Source organism: Esox lucius, chromosome 6, assembly GCF_011004845.1.
Source record: "Esox lucius isolate fEsoLuc1 chromosome 6, fEsoLuc1.pri, whole genome shotgun sequence".
In the NCBI taxonomy this organism is placed as follows: domain Eukaryota; kingdom Metazoa; phylum Chordata; class Actinopteri; order Esociformes; family Esocidae; genus Esox; species Esox lucius.
In genome coordinates this window covers 13,708,000-13,731,453 of record NC_047574.1, presented here as the reverse complement: position 1 = coordinate 13,731,453, position 23,454 = coordinate 13,708,000, and the positions used below count along the sequence as shown (strand labels likewise).

Genomic DNA, 23,454 nt, shown 5'->3' with positions numbered 1-23,454 from the left:
CTCAAGTCTTTTACTTTCTTGACAATGTATGAATCTTGATCATGAGCCATACTGAATGCATGTGGCATCTAGCTTTGATCTTAAACATGATCCGTACAGGACAGAATTCACAGGTTGCGACCTATTCACTTTCCTCCAGAAGATTCTTTATTTAGTAGGTATTGAAAAAAAGTTCCTGAAAGACTGTGATACAGGACAATCTTTACATTTGTAGTAAATACTGAAGTATCTGCAGTAGGTGATTCAATGTTGCAAGCAAATCTTGCTAAATGGAGCACTAGCAACTCAATTCAAGTGCAAACAAGAGCAACTTAAGTACATTCTGCTACATGTACATACTGTCAAGTGTACTATCAGCCCAGCCCTGCATAAACAAAGTTACAACATGTGTGTTACATTGTCCAGTAATTTTCCCCCCCTTTCTTTATACATAGGAAACACCCTGTTTGACTTTAATATACAAGGCATATCAACAAATAGGCCTAGAAGACTGTGGCAGTTTTGATGTGATTTTCATTTGGTTTTATAAGTGTGAGAGAACGTACAAAGAATGGTAAACATTTTATTCTTCTTCTGACTTTTTCACATTAATTGTGTGACTGAAATAGATTGTTTGGATCAACAATGTCCACAAAATGTTTTAATGTAAAAGTGTATCAAAAACATTATTTAAAAACATTAAAACATCTTTGTAACCTTGCAATAACTTTTCCTTTATCATTTAGGCTCTATCAAGGTGTTAGACAGGGTTAGACAGCAATTTTTTTATGTTGTGCAATTTATATTCGTACAAATTAAAATTAACTCTATTGATGTGGCCTTGCACTGTTGGTTATTGTCCTGCTCGAAGGAGAGTTCCAGTATCTGATGAAAAGCAGAATAAAGCAGCTTTTTCCCTAGGATGTTGTCTCTGCTCATGCATTACATTTTTTTTCATTAGAAAAACTTTCCAGTCTTGGCAGATGATAAGCATACCCTTACCATGATGCAATCACCACCATAAAGAGGCAGTTACTCAGTAATGGTTTGTTGTTCTGTACCAAACATAAGGCTTAGTATTTAAAACCAAAAGTACTCCTTGTACATGTTTTCCAGTATTAATTTGGAGCCTTCTTTCAAAATTCTTGCTTGTTTTGGAGGAAGTGATTTGTTAAACTGGGCTACATTAATCATTGAGTTTAGCTAAAACATGAGTCCCCCAAAAAAACATTTTATAAGGTGTATTTACATATTTTAAATGATGACTGTTTTTATGTATATATCCTATTCATTCAAGGGAATTTCTTTAGTTTTACTATTTTCCACCTTGTACAATAATAAAGAAGACATCGAAACAGCACAACCAAAAAAGTGCTGCTACCTAAACATAAAAAGAAGTGTTGCTACATCAAAAAAGTGTTGCTACAACAGCTCAGGGTGTGAGTGTGTGTTGGTGTAAATAATTAATTTAAACTTTCCACACAGGAGAATTAGAGGTGAAGGACAAAAACAACACTTGAGTATTGGATGACTAAATAAGCTCTCAACACGTGAATGGAAAAACATATTTAAAACTTGGTCAAGCTCAAAAACATTACACCAATGAATCAAACTAATGGGATGTTCACAAGAATAATGAGATGAGAGAGTTTCATGAGTGCTTTATATATTGTTGGTACTGTTTGCTAAGTAACCTGTTCAAAAACTTGAATCCACTTCTCTAGGGCTTCTCTAGTCATATCAGACTGCATTCATAATTTCCTCCGGTGTTAATATCCTTTGACTTGAATTTGCATTACATGTCCCTGCCAGAGTTCTCTCAATGCTTGGTTAAATGAAACAGGAAGTAGCACCTGCTATCTTATCACTGGCTCAGTGACTGCTATTAAAAACAGGACAAGTGACACTATTGCAGTGGCTTTGGGATTCTTGGTGGACTAGCACAGCTGTGTCAGACAGGCTGACACCATCAGTCTTACTGCATATCAGTCATGTCAGGCGGGCTATGCTTGTACAGGAGAATGAAATAAATATGGCTTACTAAACTGCCCCTTAAGTACATCTTTATGAGTCTGGGCTTGTTTCAATGCATGCCCTCTGCTGTGTTTTTCCTAGTAGCAGCTTCCTATTTTGGAGGTGTTGAGTCATGAGAGAGCAGCAACAACAGTTTGCATTCAAAGCCACTTTCCACTGTTTCCCACTCACGCTAGTGTTTATATTTAACTTCTGATTGAGCAGCTTAACCACAAGCTAAACAATATTTGATGTTTTAATGATATTTCATAGTTACTGTATTTAGATGGCACAATGTTTCCCTATTATATTGAGTGCTTGGTTTCTCATATAAAGCAGGGAGAACAAGTATTTGATACACTGCTTATTTTGCAGGTTTTCCCACAAGTCTGTAATTTTTAGCACACCCTTCAACTGTGAGTGATGGAATCTAAAACAATAATCCAGAAAATCCCATTGTATGATTTTTAAGTAATTAATTAGCATTTTATTGCATGACAAAGTATTGCAAGTATAGTATAGTATAGTAAAAAGTCTAGTAATAGTTAATTGGCCATTTGTAAATGACATAGATAGAGTTAAACTGACTAAAGTTTCTTACTAAGTTTACCTCCACCACAAATAGCATCCAAGTATGTCGTTTGCCACTGGCCGTTTTAACAGCGTATTAGCCAGTAATATGTTTTACCGGTATCTACTCGCTTGCTGGAATAGTCATAAGCATTGAGCAATTGCTAGCGAGTCTGTCAAAGCTACAGTGGGGAGAATAAGTATTTGATCAGGTTTTCCCACTTACAAAGCATGTAGAAGTCTGTAATTTTTATCATAGGTACTCTTCAACTGTGAGTGACAGAATCTAAAACAAAAATCCAGAAAATCACATTGTATTATTTTAAAGTAATTAATTTGCATTTTATTGCATGACATTAGTATTTGATACATCAGAAAAGCAGAACTTAATATTTGGTACAGAAACCTTTGTTTGCATTTACAGAGATCATATGTTTCCTGTAGTTCTTGACCAGGTTTGCACACACTGCAGCAGGGATTTTGGCCCACTCCTCCATACAGAACTTCTCCAGATCCTTCAGGTTTCGGGGCTGTCGCTGGGCAATATGGACTTTCAGCTCCTTCCAAAGATTTTCTATTGGGTTCAGGTCTGGAGACTGGCTAGGCCACTCCAGGACCTTGAGATGCTTCTTACGGAGCCACTCCTTAGTTGCCCTGGCTGTGTGTTTCGGGTCGTTGTCATGCTGGAAGACCCAGCCACGACCCATCTTCAATGCTCTTACTGAGGGAAGGAAGTTGTTGGCCAAGATCTCGCAATACATGGCCCCATCCATCCTCCCCTCAATATTGTGCAGTTGTCCTGTCCCCTTTGCAGAAAAGCATCCCCAAAGATTGATGTTTCCACCTCCAAGCTTCACGGTTGGGATGGTGTTCTTGGGGTTGTACTCATCCTTCTTCTTCCTCCAAACACGGCGAGTGGAGTTTAGACCAAAAAGCTCTATTTTTGTGTCATCAGACCACATGACCTTCTCCTATTCCTCCTCTGGATCATCCAGATGGTCATTGGCAAACATCAGACGGGTCTGGACATGCGCTGGCTTGAGCAGGGGGATCTTGCATGCGCTGCAGGATTTTAATCCATGACGGCATAGTGTGTTACTAATGGTTTTCTTTGAGACTGTGGTCCCAGCTCTCCTCAGGTCATTGATCAGGTCCTGCCGTGTAGTTCTGGGCTGATCCCTCACCTTCCTCATGATCATTGATGCCCCACGAGGAGAGATCTTGCATGGAGTCCAAGACTGAGGGAGATTGACCGTCATCTTGAACTTCTTCCATTTTCTTATAATTGTGCCAACAGTTGTTGCCTTCTCACCAAGCTTCTTGTCTATTGTCCTGTAGCCCATCCCAGCCTTGAGCAGGTCTACAATTATATCCCTTATGTCCTTACACAGCTCTCAGGTCTTGGCCATTGTGGAGAGGTTGGAGTCTGTTTGATTGAATGTGTGGACAGGTGTCTTTTATACAGGTAACGAGTTCAAACAGGTGCAGTTAATACAGGTAATGAGTGGAGAACAGGAGGGCTTCTTAAAGAATTACTAACAGGTCAGTGAGAGCCGGAATTCTTACTGGTTGGTAGGTGATCAAATACTTATGTAATTCAATAAAATGCATATTCATTATTTAAAAATCATACAATGTGATTTTCTGGATTATTATTTTAGATTCCGTCTCTCACAGCTGAAGTGCACCTAAGATAAAAATGACAGACCTCTACATGCTTTGTAAGTAGGAAAACCTGCTAAATTGGCAGTGTATCTAATGCTTGTTTTCCCCACTGTATACAGAAAAATTGCTCCTTTAATTCTCATTTTCACATTTTCACTTGCCAAGAACTTTCCACTATTTGGCTCTGAAAAACTCCATAGAGTTTGCTATAGCGGTAAGTTTGGGTTCACTGTCTTCCGGTGGGATGAAGCACCATCCTGTGAGCTTGGAGGGATGTGCTGGTACTTTAGCAGACAAGATGTTTCTATACAGATTTGTTCTTCTGCGATCATCAATTAAGTGAGCCAGTTCCAATGGCAGCCATACATGCCCAAGCCATGACACCTCCTCCATCATGTTTCACAATTGAGGCAGTAGGCTCTGGGCAGTGCCAGCTCTAACCTTTTGGGGGCCCTAAGCAAAATTTCATTTGAGGCCTCCTCTCCGCTACGGTCAGGGGCTCCCTAGCAGTCAGAGGCCCCCTTGTAGTCGGGGGCCCTTAAGCGGCTGCTGCAGGCCCTGGCTGTGGGTTTTGGTCAGTTCCTACATTTCTCCACCCTCCACTTGTCATCTTTCTGGTACATTTCCCATCTGATTCAGCTGGCACGCATACCTGTTGGTTGTTCCTGATATGTCATTATGGTGAGATTTCTTTGGTAAAAGCTGAGCTCATAATTCTCTCATAAGATATTTCAAACTTTTCTTTTTGGTAAGCTTATGTTTTGGTTGACTAATCAGATGCTTATTACACTTTTAAATAAGAAAAAACATAAAAAAACAAGGGTCTCAAAGGAAAAATAAATACAAACATAAATATATTTATTAAATACATCAATATATTTAATATATTTAAATATATTAACACGGGCATTTTTGTAATAGACATGTTACATTTAAATATAGTCCCCTAATTATGACTTGAATGTCAATGCCTGCGCAGCCAATCACCACCACCGTCACGGCCTTCAAAACGAAAGCAGACCAGTCTCACAGTTTTTTTGTTGTTGAATGAGTTCACCAGCGGTTAACAAACAACTGTAGGGGGTTTGGAACAACATGTGCCAGCAGCTTCCCAACACGTTTATGACAATGTAAGTCAATATGTAGCCTACTCCTTTTACGACCTCTGACAAAATATAATTGTAGCTTGTTTTGCTGAGTTGTACGCTTACTTAAAAATATTTTAGATGCACAGGTTTTGGGATTTCATGTAACAAATCAGTTCACCCAAAAGCAGTACATTGATCGTATAAATCAGACAGCAGGTTTTATTGCTGAGGGTCGAATGGTCTCAATGGGCTACCTCGAAATGACAGGTGCACGGCTGTTGTCGTTGAAGTACGGCCAGAACACATTATTAACTGACAGACCGTCAATTTTGTTTCCGTAAATCATTGTTTGTGTGCAGCTGTGTGTGTGTGTGTGTGTGTGTGTGTGTGTGGGTGGGTGTGTGAAAGAGGGAGAGAGAGAAACCAGGAAGAATGTTTGTTTAGGATGTGGTTGTGGGGTTCTTATAAACAAAACTTTGTACAGGGTCTGTGTCCAGTAGTAGGCGACAGGGTCTGTGTCCAGTAGTAGGCGACACAACCCAATACCATAACCCCATACTGTGTGCGTTGGACTTTGAAGCCTGAGACCTCTCCAAATAGACCCTTTTGAAAACATACCCAGTCTTCCTACCTAGTAGGAAGACTGTAAATACTAAGTCAGTCTAGGGACCCCCAATGGTGTCTCATGTAACTCACTGTTGGTTTGATTCCCATGGGGGTCCAGTATGAAAATGTATGGCTAAATGCTGTTGGTTTGGATAGATATTTATTTTTTAATAACAAAAATCACTCAGTGTAATGTTTCAATTCAGTAGGGTGTAGGTCTTTTTACGTTTTTTCACATGACTGTAGCAAAGTCAAATGTGAATAAACTATATTCATTTTTAGACAGGTAGAAACATAAATGAAACAGTCACAGACATTAAGTAGCTGTTGCTAGCACATTTGACTCAGTTAAATATTGGCTCCCATTTTTTTTAAACCTGAAATGCATATTCCTTTTTCATACTGGATCTTTGTGGACTGTTGACATGGAGTAATAATTAATCATGTGTTACTCTACTCCGAGGATTAACCACAAATAAAAGGTGAGACAAATACTGTTTTTTAATGAATATCTTCGAATAATCCCTCTTTATTCATCCTTCAGCAAATGGAATTGAATGCTTGTGTCAACCAATGAGAGTGGGACATCCTGTGCATCAACCGTCTCAAATAGAACCTGATTGCACATTCCATGGTTAAGCTATGCAGTCGTCAGCTGAGGCAATACCCTGCTGAGAAAGCTGCCAACTGCCGAATGCTTCACGAAATGTCCCCATTATCAAAACCACGCTGCCAGGATGTATCTGCTGAGTTGTTTGAGTGTTTACTTTACAGATGGTTAAACGTCACGGACCTCTTAAATGTGTTGTGGTGGATAGCCATGGGATTCAAGGTTAACCTATAATATTATTTTCTAATTCCTAAGGAATTGTTTTGTCCCGCGCCCCACCTGACACTGCAGGTTCACTGAGTCTGATAGTGGTTGGAGAGCAATGTCAGCAACCCCAGCTAAATCCTCAGGGTCCAGTTTTTCAAATGTTATCTCACTGAATTTTGGTTGTAACACACAGTGGTTTAAGTATTCAGACCTCTTAACAGAACAAGAAAGATCTGTGATGTAGTGAATGTGTTTGTTTATCCTGACCCAAAACGCATGCACGGATGCGTACTTCAATAATCCAGCAGAAACAGTCGCAATATAACTGTAAACTGTTTTATTTCAGGCTTAGTACAATGTTGATACTGAAATCGATACGGAATCATTCATAATCCGTACTTCGCTTTGCTTGTGAAGAGATATGAACGCGGGATCTATATCTATATCCGCTTCTCTAACCACTATGCTATTTAACAAGGGGGACTTGTCACTCACTCACTCAGACATTCGCTCTTCTTGGCTGGCTAGCCTTACGCGGTCCAACAAAAACACACTTGCTTAATTAAAGCACAGAACTACCACACCCATTAACTAGCCAACTAACTTTAGCCAGTTTCTAGCCTACAAGTCAACAACAAACTGTTATACATGGATTTAATTACGAATGTCCAAATTGGCACAACAATTAGCTAGCCAGCTATTGTAAAAGAGCCAACACTATGAGGTTGTCACTTTTAGTTGATAGTTTTTGCATCGGCACAACTTAATGATAATTACATTATATTCACAATGCTTGCTTCCAAGGAGGCCCCCAGGCATGTGGCCCATTTGTCCATTCTGTTATCTGATCCTGTTTTGTCAAGGCAAATGAAATACCATGACATACAGTATGTTTTACATTAAACAGTTGGGGCATAACTTTTCTATTGCCATTGAGAGAAGTTGTATGAAAGACTTTGAAGTGACTTCTTTGTCACTGCCTTTAAAATGACAGGATTCATGTAGTATCGTGTTTCTGTTGCCCTTTAGAATCAGAGAGAGACGAGAACAGTCTGTCATGATACCACTCAGTCCTTAGGCTAACAATGCAGATTGGCTATGTGGATACCTTAGAGAGATGAGGTAGTTGTAGTGGTACTCATAAAGTACTGTGTTTCTGTTGTCCTTCTGACTAAAAGAGAGACCCAGAACATTGTCAGGATACCACCTTTAGTCCTAAATTTAGCAATGCAGATTGACTTTGTGAATCACACAGGCTGGATGAAATTAGATTTTGTGTTTTTAACTGTTACAAGGCAGAACAGATATTGCACAGAGGATCAAATTGCTCCCATCGGCTCCGCTTGATGCGTTACATTCACACCATCCCAGCCGTGTTAGTGTCTGTGACGCAAATCGGTAGCGCTAATTAGCGGACACCGCAGATCTCGTCAGAGAATGCTGAGCTTACACTGGGAAAATAATACATATATTTTCCCCTTAGGAATTCCAATGTATGAGATTCCTTCAAGGGTCTGAAGCCATCTGCTGCCTCTGTTCAGAATGATGGCACACTGCACCCTCCCTATTACAGATAGAACACTTGAAATTGTCTTTCATGCTATTGCTCCATGCTTATCTTCCGTCTTTTGTCTTGATTACTTGAGCAGATGCTTTCTAGGACCAATGTGAACAATTACAAAATGGTTACAAACAACTAAAGCTAATGGAATATCATTGTGCTTTGGCAATTCCCTTGTTTTCTTTCGTGCCAGAACACGAAAATGATAGGAAAATAACAATTGTGTAATTACTTCGGAACAAGGTAACAGGATGTAAAGCCTGTTGACCCCTGAGTTTTTTTGTGTCCTTGATTAATACAGCCACAGATGTAGCTTTCAGCAAGGAGTGTGGCTATAGAATTCAGACCATAATAAATGTTATTATGGCTTCATTCCTCTGCCAGTTGTGTCACAAAAAGCACAATCATGACAAATATACTGTCAGTGTTTACAGGGGCAATCAACAGTTGCTGAATTCATGTTGGACTTAATAATTAATTAAATGTAGCCATTGATTCTTGACATATATAACCTTGTATCTCTTGAACTTAATTCACTGGTTGACCGCCATCAGAAGCTAAAATATAGGCTACTGATGAATTACTTGTTTGAATGTTTGTAAATAAATAACATTTAATCAAACACTATATAGGTTGAACATGGTTCAATCTATAAAATGTGTATCATGAATAGTCGCTAGACAGTGTCTTCAGCTCTATTTCTCCAGCTCTATCTAGTATAATTTGACTGAAACAATTTTGGGAAATAAAACTGGCGGCCACACAGTTTAAACAACCACTCTGTGGATTTTAGTTGGAAGCAGATTTTGGAATGCTATGATAATCGTCAAGGGGATTTTCCTCTTTTCAACCCCCTGGTGCTGTCTTTTTCATTTATGCTTTTTTAGCAGTTCAGAGGTTAATCCACGGAGTTACTGACAGTGTTTTGTTCCCAGCAAACCTCTTAATCCAGAATCGGGTTTAGGTCCCTCTCAAACTTAACAGTGTATAATGGAATGTGTTTCTGCCTTGTCAATCTTAAATCACTGTATGTGGTCAGAATCACCACTCCCATTCCTATTTGTGAATGTGTTATTTCTTCGTTTTCTATGACACAAAATCAACAGGATGTTCTAGAACAGCCTGCTGGTACTCAAATGGCTGGATGACATCAGCCCGAATTTGAACCCATTTTAGCAAATACATACACAAAATTGAAAAGAGCTGAATTTTACATCTGATATTGAGTATAAGCTGGTGTTACTAAGCAGAATACAATTTGCTGACTTGTCCAGTTGCTGGAGAAATGGAAGTACTATACAAAGGAGTGGGATGAAAGTCTGTTCAAAACTAGACAGACCAAACAGGTCTTACTCTGTCCTTTCCAGTGCTGTTTTGTTCTGTGGGCTGAAAATGTTTTCCCTTCTGGAGGAAGCCCAAAAGTAACGCAGCCATGCATCTAGAGGTAGTTACAAACATTTTAGTTTTTAGGCTAGATTCAGATATGTAATAAATTCTACTACTTTAAAGAATAATATAGAGTTGGACTAAAAGCATATAATAGTTTAAGTTGCCAGACTTTAAACCCTATGACGGTCTCTGTCCCAACCACAAGAGTCTAATTTTAGACCAGACAGGGTGTGAGTGAATATAGTTGAACCATAAGAGCAAACAGCAGTCTCACAATTAATGTATCCAGACATATACTTTCAAAGCCAAACATAAACACCCAATATCATTCCAAATGAACAATTTTACAGCCTCAGCCAGCAAGTGTTTGGAAAATAACTCGGTAGTGTTGTACAAAGAAAAGGGAAGTCATTGTGCTGCGTTTAGACTTAAGCTATGTCACTTGACTTGCTGGTCTCGTGATCCAGTGACAGATGTAATGCTTACAATCAGATCATTCAAACATGAAGTGTACACACACACACAAACATACATAGGACATAGCACCAACATACTGATCCACTTTAACACAAATTACATGATATCTGGATACAACTATGAGACTACATATAAAAACTGTATTAGTAATGTTGTTGGACATACTCTGCACATAGTTCTACATAAATAATTTACAGGATACAACTGGAGACCACATAAAAACTGTGTTTGTAATGTTATTGGACATACCCCGAACGTAGTTCTATATAAACTGAGCCAGTGGGAGGTTTCCATCATGATTTAACATCTGACAGTTGTTTGATTGTTGGATAATGGCCAATAAATAAACATCCACTATTAAGACACAAAATGTAGTGTTTTTGTGCACCCTCCTTTTGCCAAGATACTGCTAATCCTCTGAGTAGTGTCCTATAATGTTGGTGAGTCAGAAGAACACATAGGAAAAGATTTGAGAACATCCCTCCATTCAGAGACCCTCTAGATCCTTTAGAGTCCTTGGTCCTTGCTTGTGGACTCTCCACTTTAACCTTCCCCACAAGCTTTCTATAGGATTTCAGTTTGGTGACAGCAGAGACTAACTTGTTGGCATCTGGGTGAACCCAAGATGGAGATGTGTATGCTCACTTGAACCATACTTCTCTTCAATCAAATAACAGACCAATCAAATGCCTGCTTACTTGACGCACACCACTTTGTGGGCTGACGTTTCTTCCCCAGATGCAAAACACATATTTTTTTTAGTTTTCCTACTGGACAAGGATTGTACTGACTTCAATAATTACTTGAAACTCAAGTTTTTCAGTAATATTGTTGGAAGTGGAAAGATGCGATTGTATCCTGGCAACTTTTGAGAGGAATACACATGCCCTTCCGGTTAACTCAAAGTCAAATTAAACTGAATTTTTAAAAAATGATACTGTCGTTGAAATGCAAACGTGGCCCTGAGAGGGTGCTGGTCAAAATTGGCTGAGCTCAATTGTGATACTGCTATTTCACACAAGTTGAAAAGACTATGAGCTTGTTTACCTTATGCTACATTTTCCAAGACCTATTGAAGAAGAACCAAGGTGCTAGATTATTTTGTTGTGTAAACTTGCCATTATTGATAGCTCAAGACACCACATTTTCGACTGGGCCCCCTGGAATATTGCATGTGTGCAAGTTAGTGTGCAGTGTGCACACATTGTTAGATTTTTCCACATTTGACGGCCACAATCCTGCTTGGTACATATCGAACATGCTGGTGCAAACTAGGATAAGTATATGTAGTATGTTATTCTCTATAAGATAAGTCTATCTAGCGTTTATTCTCACTCTAGCAATATAAAACAAGCCCTATTGGACCAAACAGGAATACTCTGTGACGGGACTAGGATTCCTGATGGAGTGACTGGGTAGGGCCTGTGGTACCATTAGTGACCAGACATTCTAGTAGGTGATACCATTTACACTCACCTAAAGGATTATTAGGAACACCATACTAATACTGTGTTTGACCCCCTTTCGCCTTCAGAACAGCTTTAATTCTACTTGGCATTGATTCAACAAGGTCCTGTTAGCATTCTTTAGAAATGTTGGCCCATATTGATAGGATAGCATCTTGCATTTGATGGAGATTTGTGGGATGCACATCCAGGGCACGAAGCTCCCGTTCCACCACATCCCAAAGATGCTCTATTGGGTTGCGATATGGTGACTGCCATTTCAGTACAGTGAACTCATTGTCATGTTCAAGAAACCAATTTGAAATGATTCGAGCTTTGTGACATGGTGCATTATCCTGCTGGAAGTAGCCTTCAGAGGATGGGTACATGGTGGTCATAAAGGGATGGACGTGGTCATAAACAATGCTCAGGTAGGCCGTGGCATTTAAACGATGCCCAATTGGCACTAAGGGGCCTAAAGTGTCCCAAGAAAACAACATCCCCCACACCATTACACCACCACCACCAGCCTGCATAGTGGTAACAAGGCATGATGGATCCATGTTCTCATTCTGTTTACGCCAAATTCTGACTCAACAGAAATCGAGACTCATCAGACCAGGCAACATTCTTCCAGTCTTCAACTGTCCAATTTTGGTGAGCTTGTGCAAATTGTAGCCTCTTTTTCCTATTTGTAGTGGAGATGAGGTGGGATCTTCTGCTGTTGTAGCCCATCCGCCTCAAGGTTGTGCATGTTGTGGCTTCACAAATGCTTTGCTGCATACCTCGGTTGTAACGAGTGGTTATTTCAGTCAAAGTTGCTCTTCTATCAGCTTGAATCAGTCGGCCCATTCTCCTCTGACCTCTAGCATCAACAAGGCATTTTCGCCCACAGGACTGCCGCATACTGGATGTTTTTCCCTTTTCACACCATTCTTTGTGAACCCTAGAAATGGTTGTGCGTGAAAATCCCAGTAACTAAGCAGATTGTGAAATACTCAGACCGGCCCATCTGGCACCAACAACCATGCCACACTCAAAATTGCTTAAATCACCTTTCTTTCCCATTCTGACATTCAGTTTGGAGTTCAGGAGATTGTCTTGACCAGGACCACACCCCTAAATGCATTGAAGCAACTGCCATGTGATTGATTGATTAGATAATTGCATTAATGAGAAATTGAACAGGTGTTCCTAATAATCCTTTAGGTGAGTGTATTGTAAACACTTTTTTGTAGACCACAATGATTTCAGAGAAAAAGTTTTACAAAGAAAGAAAATAGAAATAAATATTCTCTGTACTACTGTGTCCAGATAGCAAACCTCTTTGTAGTCTCGAAGATGTAGTATTGACAACATCTGCACATCAAAACCACATTTTATTAGACATCTTGAAGGTTAATAATTCATCTTCAAGTTAATAATTCAAGTTCTACAATATTCTACATTCTACATCATTGTCTGGCATACATAAATAGTTCTAACCAGGGCCATTAATATTCTGTGGTGGTGTAAAAGCAATGTCTTGTTGACAGGTAAACAGCTTTGAGCTTACTTTGAAAGCCTATAGTCCTGATTTATAAAAGCCACTGCTGTGTTCTTGTTTTTTTATGAAAATATCCCATTTAAAGGCACAAACGTAAGCCTTACGCCTTCGCCAGACCAGATCCACCATTTATGAATGCATCGTTTTTTGCCAGACATATGTCTTGGCCAGACCTTTTTGGGGTAATATAGGCTAGATCACAACCTCTTGGGCAGAAAAAGAGGAGGGGTTTCCAAGATTCTCTCATCTTTTCACTTGATGAAAAAGTCAGTTATCATCACCTATATTGATAGTTATTGTATCAATGTCATTCACGAATAAAAGAAAAACGAGCATTGTTGTGCGATGAAATGAAATAGTTTTGACAGTGTAAAGTTTATCTTCAGTCTCGCTAGCAATTGCACATTTCTTATGACTAAGTTCTAAGTTAGTAGATAATAGTAAGCCTATTACTGGCTAATAAGCTGTTAAAACGGCCAGTGGCAAAAGCCATGCAGTTCATAAATGCTATTTGTGGTGGAAGTAGGCCTATACTTAATAAGAAACATTAGTCAGTTTAAAGCAATGCTTAATGGTTTCTAGCGAAATATTCAAACTTGGTGTGATGTTAATGCATTAATGATCCAATGTTGAGACGATATACCGTCACTCAGCATTCATCCCTTCTAATGGTGGGCCGGCCGAACTAGGCTTGTCGGGTTCCTTTTCTTGTTTGATTTACGACACATCGGTAGAGGCTTATTTCTGTGGTCGCAGGTTATCTTGCCCTTTTCGATTTGTCAGACCGCACCGCATATCAACCACTTTATAGATGCATCGTAAATCAAAAAATAATACAAAGCGAAATGGAAAGGGTTTGCAACAAAACAATGCATTTACAACACAGTTGGCTGATCTGGTCTGGCCATAGCGTTAGTGGGCGGTAGGTGTATACCCATTAGCTGCTCAGCTACTAGCTTTCAAACATAGCTATGTAACGTGATTTGTAGGAAGGCTATTTTGATTTGTGATTTGTAGGATTGCGATATTGGAGTTTTTTTTTTTATCTCATAAACATCAGGAAAAACCTGTCTGCCAATTATGCTGAAAAGTAGTACAGACAAAGACTGACGATACGAACAAACTTTGTCATCTCAAAAAAAATTATCCGCTTGGGCAAGCCTAGTTCAGCCGGCCCGCAATAGAAAGAGATTCAAACCCGAGTCACCCGCGGGAAAGGTTGTGTCGTTAACCACTGTACTACAGAGATGTACATTTGCTGGCTGTCAGTATTGGCAAGAGGCTTTGGTATCTCCTGAACAAATTCTCTTTTGCCACTGGCCGTTTTAAAAGTTAATTGGCCATTTGTGAATTACATTGATACAGTTAAACTGACATTGATACAGTTAATACATGACATAAGTATTTGATACATCAGAAAAGCAGAACTTAATATTTGGTACAGAAACCTTTGTTTGCAATTACAGAGATCATACGTTTCCTGTAGTTCTTGACCAGGTTTGCACACACTGCAGCAGGGATTTTGGCCCTCTCCTCCATACAGACCTTCTCCAGATCCTTCAGGTTTCGGGGCTGTCACTGGGCAAAACAGACTTTCAGCTCCCACCGAAGATTTTCTATTGTGTTCAGGTCTGGAGACCACTCCAGGACCTTGAGATGCTTCTTACGGAGCCACTCCTTAGTTGCCCTGACTGTGTGTTTCGTGTCATTGTCATGCTGGAAGACCCAGCCACGACCCATCTTTAATGCTCTTACTGAGGGAAGGCCAAGATCTCGCGATACATGGCCCCATTCATCCTCCCCTCAATACGGTGGAGAACAGGAGGGCTTCTTAAAGAAAAACTAACAGTCCTGTGAGAGCCGGAATTCTTATTGTTTGATAGGTGATCAAATACTTATGTCATGAAATGCTAATTAATTATTTAAAAATTTCAGACCTCTACATGCTTTGTAAGTAGGAAAACCTGCAAAATCAGCAGTGTATCAAATACTTGTTCTCCCCACTGTATTTCATTTCATGGCATAAGAACGTATGTTTTTCTTTCATGGCAAAACAACATACTTTTTTCTTTCATTTGTGAATTACATTTAAACAGTAACTATCAATAAAGGTGAAGATAACTAACTTTTTCATCAAGTGAAAAGACGAGAGAATCGAGGAATTTACCAGAAATAATTAATAAATACTGTTGCTCTCAATAGATTTGAATTTAGGTCTTCCACGTGAAAGGCACTGTCTTTTACCACACGACAGCATTACACGTTTCAGCAGTCGCTAGGCTCCACTGAGGATTGTGTTAAACTTACTAAAGTTTCTTATTAAGTTCACCTCCACCACAAAAAGCGTTTATGAACTGTATTGCTTTATAAGTTTTTCATAAAGCGTACATCTCTTCGCCTTGAGGAGATACGAACTCGGGACCTATAGTTCACAAGTCTGCTTCTCTAACCACTACGCTATTTAACATGGGCCAGCCGCTCACTCAATCACAAAAATACTGTCATTAAAAATAGGTTTTTTGGTCAAATATATTTTATGATAATAAAAATACATATATACACATAAATATATAGTCATTAATACAGTTTCGACAAAAAATCTTGAATATATCGTCATGTAAATTTTGGGCCATATGGCTTTATGTCCTCAGTGGGCGTGGCATGACTTTTGGAATAAGTTTTTGTAAACCGTAAACATTTGGAGTGTGCACAAGGTTGAGTGAAGTCGATCTCTCTTTTCTGGCTGAGGTAGGCTACTGTCACAGCAGACAATATAATTGAATTGTTTTACATTTTGATGAAAACTATTTATATATTTATAGATGGTTCAATTGTAGAATTTTTCATAGCTTTTCATATTTTTTCCCACCTTGGTGGAAATTCTGTTGATTACATTATTGTCTTGGAGTACATCTAACGCCTAACACTACGCGGTACTTTAGTACGGCAGAACAGGGCACACTCGGGTCGTGTTTGTTGGCGATACGTTCTGTCCAGTTGTTGTGTATTTGTTTAGTTGTTGTGAAGGGAAACAGTACCTATAACTACTATGTGGGAATATTGTTTCAAAAGTAGTTTCTTTCCGAGTGAGCACGAGTAAGCACGTGCGAATGTGTTGAGGGCTAACTCCCGCTGACCAGTCATTTAAATTCTGACTTTTCAGCTTACTAGCTTGGCAACACTAAAAATGGAATATGGTTTAAAGAAAGGTTTATGTTATTAATCCTTGTCATATCTGTGTTTCGATCAAAGCTCTGTGATATTAAGATATAGTCTCTTAAAGATCATGTTATTTATGTACAGGGTTCTCCGGGTAATGAGATGGCAATGGGGGAAATGTACTCGTTACGGTCTCAGATTTATTTATTATTTAGACTGAACCAGTTGAATATTTCGATACTTTCTAAATCCTGCCAGTGATGTTGTTGTAGGAATAATTGCTGCCAGCTGTTCAAACGAACCACAAGACGCTCAAAAAACATCTGTCGCGTCAGTAAACAGAGTAATCCAAAGTTGACTCTTTTATGAACTTCATATCACTAAAATAACAGCTAAAATTACATCCACCTAAAGTGGCAAAATATATATTACAACACATACTGTCAAAACTCGAAAAATATGACAGGCTTCAGGTTTAGTGACGATAAAATGAATCGCACTGATAATAATTACAAGTTTTTAATGGAAAGTGTGCACTATAGGAAAGAATAAGATAAGAAATGTGTACAACCAGCCCTGGCTTTCAGATAATTTTTTAGACCTTCAAAAAGAATGCTCAGCATGTGGGTCATTGAACCAATACAGTTTGTAGACTGCCACTAATCAACATAACCATTGCATCATGTTTTCTGGCACTGTTCATCAGATGCACTTTCTGGAATGAAATGAAGCAATGATTATAAAATTATAATATCACCCCAAACATTGGACCTGCAGTGTGTACTGTTGGGAGACAACTGGTAGGCAACAGAAAACATGTACATGCTCTTGGGAATTTTTATTTAGTTTTGGACAGTATCAGCCAATAGGTAGGTTCAAGATCCTAGGTTCAATGACATTATAAAATGCTTGGAACAATGGGTTGATTTGTGGAGAGTTACATTTGAAATAAATTGGGTTAACTAATACTATTACAGTGAATAGCTAGGGGGTTTGTCATCCAGATGGGTGGGGTGGGACTGGATGTTTGGAAGGAGGGATAATCATTGAGGAGAGAAGAAAAGAAAGGGGAATCTTTTTACAACCCTGTTTCCCATGTTGGGATGCTGCGTAAAATGCCAATTAAACCAGAATGCACTGATGTGCAAGTCATTCATCCCTATATTTAATTGAAAATAATACAAAGACAAGATCTCTAATGTTGGAACTTTGATATTGTTTTTGGAAAAATACACGCCCATTTAGAATTTTGTGCCAAATGTGTTCAATGGTTGACAGGTCTGGAAAGCAGGCAGGCCAATTTAGCACCCAGACTCTTTCTACGGAAGACGCCATGCTGTTGTAGTATGTGCAGAAGGTGATTTGGTATTGTCTTGCTGAAAAAAGCAAGACCTGCCCTGTAAAAGACGTAGTCTGGATGGCAGCATTTGTTGCTCCAAAATCTGTACATATTGTTCAGCATTTGTGGTGCCTTCACAGATGTGCAAGTCACTCATGTCATGTGAACTAATGCACCCCCATACCATCACACATGCTGGCTTTTGAAATGTGTGCTGATAACAAGACGGATTGTTAACAAATAGTGCTAGGCGAAACAGTGTCACTATTTTATATAATCATTAAATATCAATAAATATCATGATTTTGGAATAGAGAGAGTTGAAATAGATATTTTCAGTAATTTTTAGCTTGAACTCTAGAGTATCAAAAAAAATATTGAGTGCAATGCAATTGGGTAATGTACTGCAAGTTTTTCAGGTAGAGAAAAAAAAATATTGACACGTTAATAAATCGCATTACACACAGTGAACAAATAAAGGTAAACACAGAGTGGAGCGCATTTCTATAAAGAAATCCAGCCTTATCTAAATCCTTGTCTTCACATTTCCACGTCATGTATTGTAATTTTAACATCTTTTATGATTCATGAGATTAGTTGGAAAATTTAAACAGTCAGCTTTCATTAATCTAAGTAGCAATGACTTGTCACCTACCGATGGCTAAGGCGCCTGAACCACTGCTGTCTGATCTACTGGTATGATATTTACATGAGTTTGTTTGCGAAGATGTGCTTCCTTTTTTTGACAATTTATTTTTCCTTGCGGTCAACTTTTCCCAAATGTCTGTTGCTTTTGCTGTCAGGTTGTGTTTTATACTTGTTGTTTCAAGGAAGCTAAACACTACATGAAACTATGACTTTAATGAAAATTAATGGAAGAAGTGTGTCACTTATGTTGTATTGTTTTATCATGATCTATATTGATGTCGTTTTATCACCCAATTTTGATAACAAAATGTATGTGTGTGTTTGATGCTTGTTCCGTTTGTTATGGCTGTGCTAGAACTGGTGAAAATGTTCTTTGAGAACTGTTTTACAAGCTTTTCATAAGTGGGACGCAAGATACTGGTAGTTAATGGTAGCTTGTGAGTGACCTGTTGGACACCACTGCTATGGAAGCGTGCCTGGCCCAGTTTTTCTCCACTATGTGCTATATCATTCATATACACGTGTTAGTGCTATTTCTGTGTGATCCTCCTGACTGGACTCGTTGTGGAGCACGAGAAAGGCTTCTTTGTTGTATCATGAACTGCCAATGGACAGCTGATGACCAGCAAACTGAGCTGCTAGTTAAAACCCTGCCAAGAGAGAAACGCAAGTGTTTTACTCCAGTATGTAACCAATTGACAGAAAAAAAGAATCTCACGTTTTATTAGTTGCTGATGTCTGTCTTCAGAAAGAGCCATGTTCAGTTGGTATCTTTTGTGGCGGGTAATAGTTGGTCTCCAAAATGAAAGGTCATCGATAACAATGCCTTTGCTGACCCTGGTAGTCCCTTTCTGTAAGCAGCTTTTTTCTTCTTTGACCAAAGGAGAGGACATCTGCTTTGGCTGTGCACTGACTGAACTGCCACGGTTCAGACTCGGCTAACAGCAAAGCTTGAAGTGGTTTTAATAATAAACTATTAGGCCTAATGTGTGGGGAGTTAATATGAAATACAAATAAGGTTACATTCTTTAATTGTTATCTAGTGTCGGCTGAAGAAATGTGTTTACCGTGGTTGTGAACTCCTGGTTTCAAACGCTTGCCATCACATTTCATCACATCAGTCCTAAACACTTCTTTAAAAAAAATTCACACTACTTAAACAATGCTTTCATATGCATTTAGGATCAGTCCTAAATGCTTGTGAGAGGAATGTTTGAATTGTACAGCTTCAGAGTAGGATGGGCTTCAGTGTGTCTGTTGTCCTTCCCATCTAGGACAGTCGAATGCCTCTTTATTATCTTCACAGAAGTACCACTGTGCGCTCTGGCAACACCCTTGCACACACCAACGTTTGTACATGCACTCCTTCGAACTGGCTTTCACGTAAGATTCCTACGCTTTTCTCTTTGTTCTGTCAGCCAAGGGTTTTTGGTTGATCTCCATGCCTTTGTCTGTCAAAGAAAGCGTCAAACACCACCAAATGTGTTTTCTAGGCCTGCTGTGCAGAACTAATGCTACTGCAGCCAGGTGGAACTGATTGACTGAAAATTGATTTTGCCTGGAGCTTTTTATTTCCATATTACCCCCATCTGAATCAGGAGAGAAACTAGCAATGGTAGGTTTACTGGACTGAATCAATAGGGTTTTTATGGTGACCACATCTGGCCAAATGTCATCGTGAGAGGGATCTATGACAGATGTGTGGTGGTGCTGTCTGCCAAGTTGTCTGGCTGTGTGTGTTGGCCTGAGAAGCCCAGAGACGTGTCATAGTGTCATGCATGCATCCCTCCTTTTAGAGGCCCGACAATGGCTGTTATACACCCGACGTCACACCCAGCCCTCTGGTTATTCCTGGCCCTCACAGCTTTGGACATGATGATCCACCACATATCCGATTCAAGATGCTGTTCCCTGAAAATGGAGGGGGAAATAGATTTGGGGTGATCACTATGAGAGAGGCCCATTCGTTTTTACACAGTCATAGAAGTTTGTAGCGTGTGCGTGTGTGCGTGTGTGCGTGTGTGTGTGCGCAGCAGTGTGTCCTTGAAGTTCAGAAATGGGCCGAAGGCAGGGTGAGCTCTTATAGTTCTACCAGATTTAGCCCCTGAGCAAAACTGCTTTAATACATTACGCAATACATTTAAGACATGACTTTGTGAAAAACGACTTGTTGCTACACTTATTTAGACTACTAGTTACCTTATATTTGCAAATAGTCCTCTTTCTTTATCCCTTCTACCTTTGTCATATGTATTTATTATACATACTTTTTGTATTGTTGATATTTACTGGTATGAGCTAATGTAGAGGTGGGCTGCTCACTCTATCAGTGCAGATGGTTGGTGCCTGTTACTTAACTATGGCCAAATAACCACAGCTAGGTCTAAAAATATGTTTGTAAAAACTATTTCAAACCTTGATTACAGACTAAATCACGTTATGATTATAACCCTATACTCATTGGATCATTTATATGTGCTGGAATACAGAGCCAAACAAAGTCAAGAAATGGGTCAACGTGCTTTTCGTTTTGGACTTAACAGTATATGAAGCTACTTTGCTCCCCAATGGAATGTTATACTAGTTTTGTATAGGAAAACGTCTCTTAGGTTCTGTATGGCTCAGTTGGTAAAGCATTAAGCTTGTGGGTTTGATTCCCACATGGAACCAGTAAGAACAACTATTTAAATAATATGCATGCACTCATTAAAGGTGAGGGTCAAATGAATGACTTACTATAGGAAATGTCCTGAGTAAAATAAGAAATAAGTAACAAAGTATTGACTTATCCCATAATATCTTAATGATGTTATCTGTCAGACCCTGTATCATAGTGATAAGAGCTCCAGTGCTATTTAAAGTCTTGAGAAATGGTAATGAGTGGTTCTTTTCACCTAGTCATATGACCCATACAGTATGGTCGGGGAACAACGGCTGGAAATGCAGGCCTCATACCACTCACATGGTTATTCCAGAACAACGACCTCACGTCCACCTTCATTTGGATTTGTTGATCTGATCAAGATAATTTTGGCCTCATTCTGTGCTAATGTAAAGAGTAAATTCTGTTTTCTCGCTGTTTGATCACTTGGGAATGTGACTGTGACAGCTTTAAATAGGGGGAACAGCGAGGATAAAGCCACTTGCTTTCAGATGAAGTTGTGATTGACTTATACCAGTTTTACAACTTGTGGAAAGGGATTATGTTGCCCATAATGTCCCATTTCCACTGCAATAGTGATAGCTTTGTTTGAGTAGCACCAATGAAGTGTCACTGGCTCAGAACAAGGTGTAGTTTTTTTTTTGTGGCTGTGAGTGGTTCAGACAGGGGGATAGGCTCCTGGCCAGTGGGGCACACCAGCCAACTGGCACGGTTTGACACATTCACCAGAGTATGAATGAACAGGAGCTCAGTATCTCTAATCCGATTATTTCTTCAGCCATGTGATACAGAGTCTGAGTAATTCTATTGGCTGTAATAATGTTGGTTTTATATCCTATGACAGTGATGCGTCGGACATCATTATTCCGAATTCATATCCATCATTTAAAAAAAGGTTTTAAGCTGTATATTTTTGCCGGACCGCGTAAGCCGGGCTAAGAAGAACGAATGACTACACCTTTTTAAATAGCGTAGTGGTTAAAGAAGCGGATTTGTGAACTATAGGTCCCGAGTTGTATCTCCTCGCAGGTGAAACGAAGTTCGCATTGTGAGTTATAACGTATAGGTGAAAACTTCACTGGCTGAAACCCGAAACTGTATACGGTTGTATTGCTACTGTTTTTGGCATGGAATAGTTCATCTTCAGTCTCGCTAGAAATTGCTCAATTCTCATGATTATTCCTAGGAAGTTAGTAGATACTAGTAAGCCTATTACTGGCTAATAAGCTGTTATAACGGCCAGTGGCAAAATCAGTACAGTTCATAGACGCTTTTTGTGGTGGAGGTAAACTTAATTAGAAAAGTTAGTCAGTTTTACACAATCCTCAGTGGAGCCTAGCGAATGCTGAAACGTGTAATGCTGTCGCGTGGTTAAAGTCGGTGCCTTTCATGTGGAAGACCCAAGTTTGAATATATTGAGAGTAACGACATTTATTATTTCTGGTAGATTCCACGATTCTCTCTTTTCACTTGATGAAAAAGTTAGTTATCGTCGCCTTTATTGATAGTAATTGTATAAATGTCATTCACGAATGAAAAAAAAAATTATGTTGTTTTGCCATGAAAGAATAAAGGATGTTCTTATGCCATGAAATGGCCTTTGACATAAGAGGATTTGTTCAGGATAGTGACAAGAGTCAAGCTGAACTTGGCTGCAGGAGTTATAGTTTAACTGACACTTAAAATAAAATCAATTAGCCATAAGGAATTTTGTTAACCAAGCCAATTCTAGGTATACCCCATTAAGAACATTTGTCAGTATTCAGACGGATACAACTTCGGAAAAAATTAAGAGACCGGTGCACCTCTTTCTTTCCTTTCCAAAAATTAGAAAATGAAGGTTTTGAGTAAGGAACAGAAGGGTTAAAATTAAAAGACCACTGCAAATTGGACGCTTCTGTTCCTCACTCAAAACTTTCCTTTTCAACTTTTAGGGAAAGGAAAGAAGAAGATGCAGTGGTCTCTTAAGTTTTTCCTGAGCTGTATTTTGCCAGCAGAAATACTCCCCCCAAATTTCAGCATGCTATAGTCATTGCACACATTGCTTTTCACATTGCCATGCATGGAATACTATTTCTGTTAAACTTAACGTCAGAAATACTTTAAACATTAAAGGTCGATTTTTCTTGTGCAATAAATCACAACTTGAATATACCCTACTTATACTTGACTTTAGAGTCAAGGTGTTGTCGGGCATATCGTAACCATGCTTTTTTGTGGCATTGGCGCAGTAAAGACTTGTTTCTGGCAGCTCGACCAGGCCAAACATTCATGGGTATGTAAACCTTTGATCAGGGCCATTTGGGAGATCTATTCTCATAACGATTTAAAAAGGAGCCAAACAACTATGGGATAATAAATGGCTTCATATGATCACTATCCTTAAATAAAAGACTGTTTTTTGCATGATCAGTCATATTTTCAAAATCAATGCCAAAACTTCATGGGAACTTATGGGAACAACTGTATACGAACACAAACATTTCAACA

The 23,454-nt window shown here is 39.1% G+C and overlaps 1 protein-coding gene across 5 annotated transcripts in view; it reads left to right on the top strand.

Moving 5' to 3' along the window:
• Positions 1 to 5,281: 5,281 nt before the first annotated feature.
• Positions 5,282 to 23,454, top strand: part of slc29a1a (solute carrier family 29 member 1a) — a 28,774-nt gene continuing 10,601 nt past the window's right edge. For 2 of the 5 annotated variants that reach the window (XM_010869643.4, XM_010869617.4), the window contains exon 1: positions 15,837 to 15,904. The gene's annotated coding sequence lies outside the window, so the exon portion shown is untranslated. Of the gene's footprint in view, positions 5,358 to 15,836; positions 15,905 to 23,454 lie in introns of those variants that run through there. The other 3 variants (XM_010869630.5, XM_010869636.4, XM_010869624.4) reach the window with 3 other exon arrangements.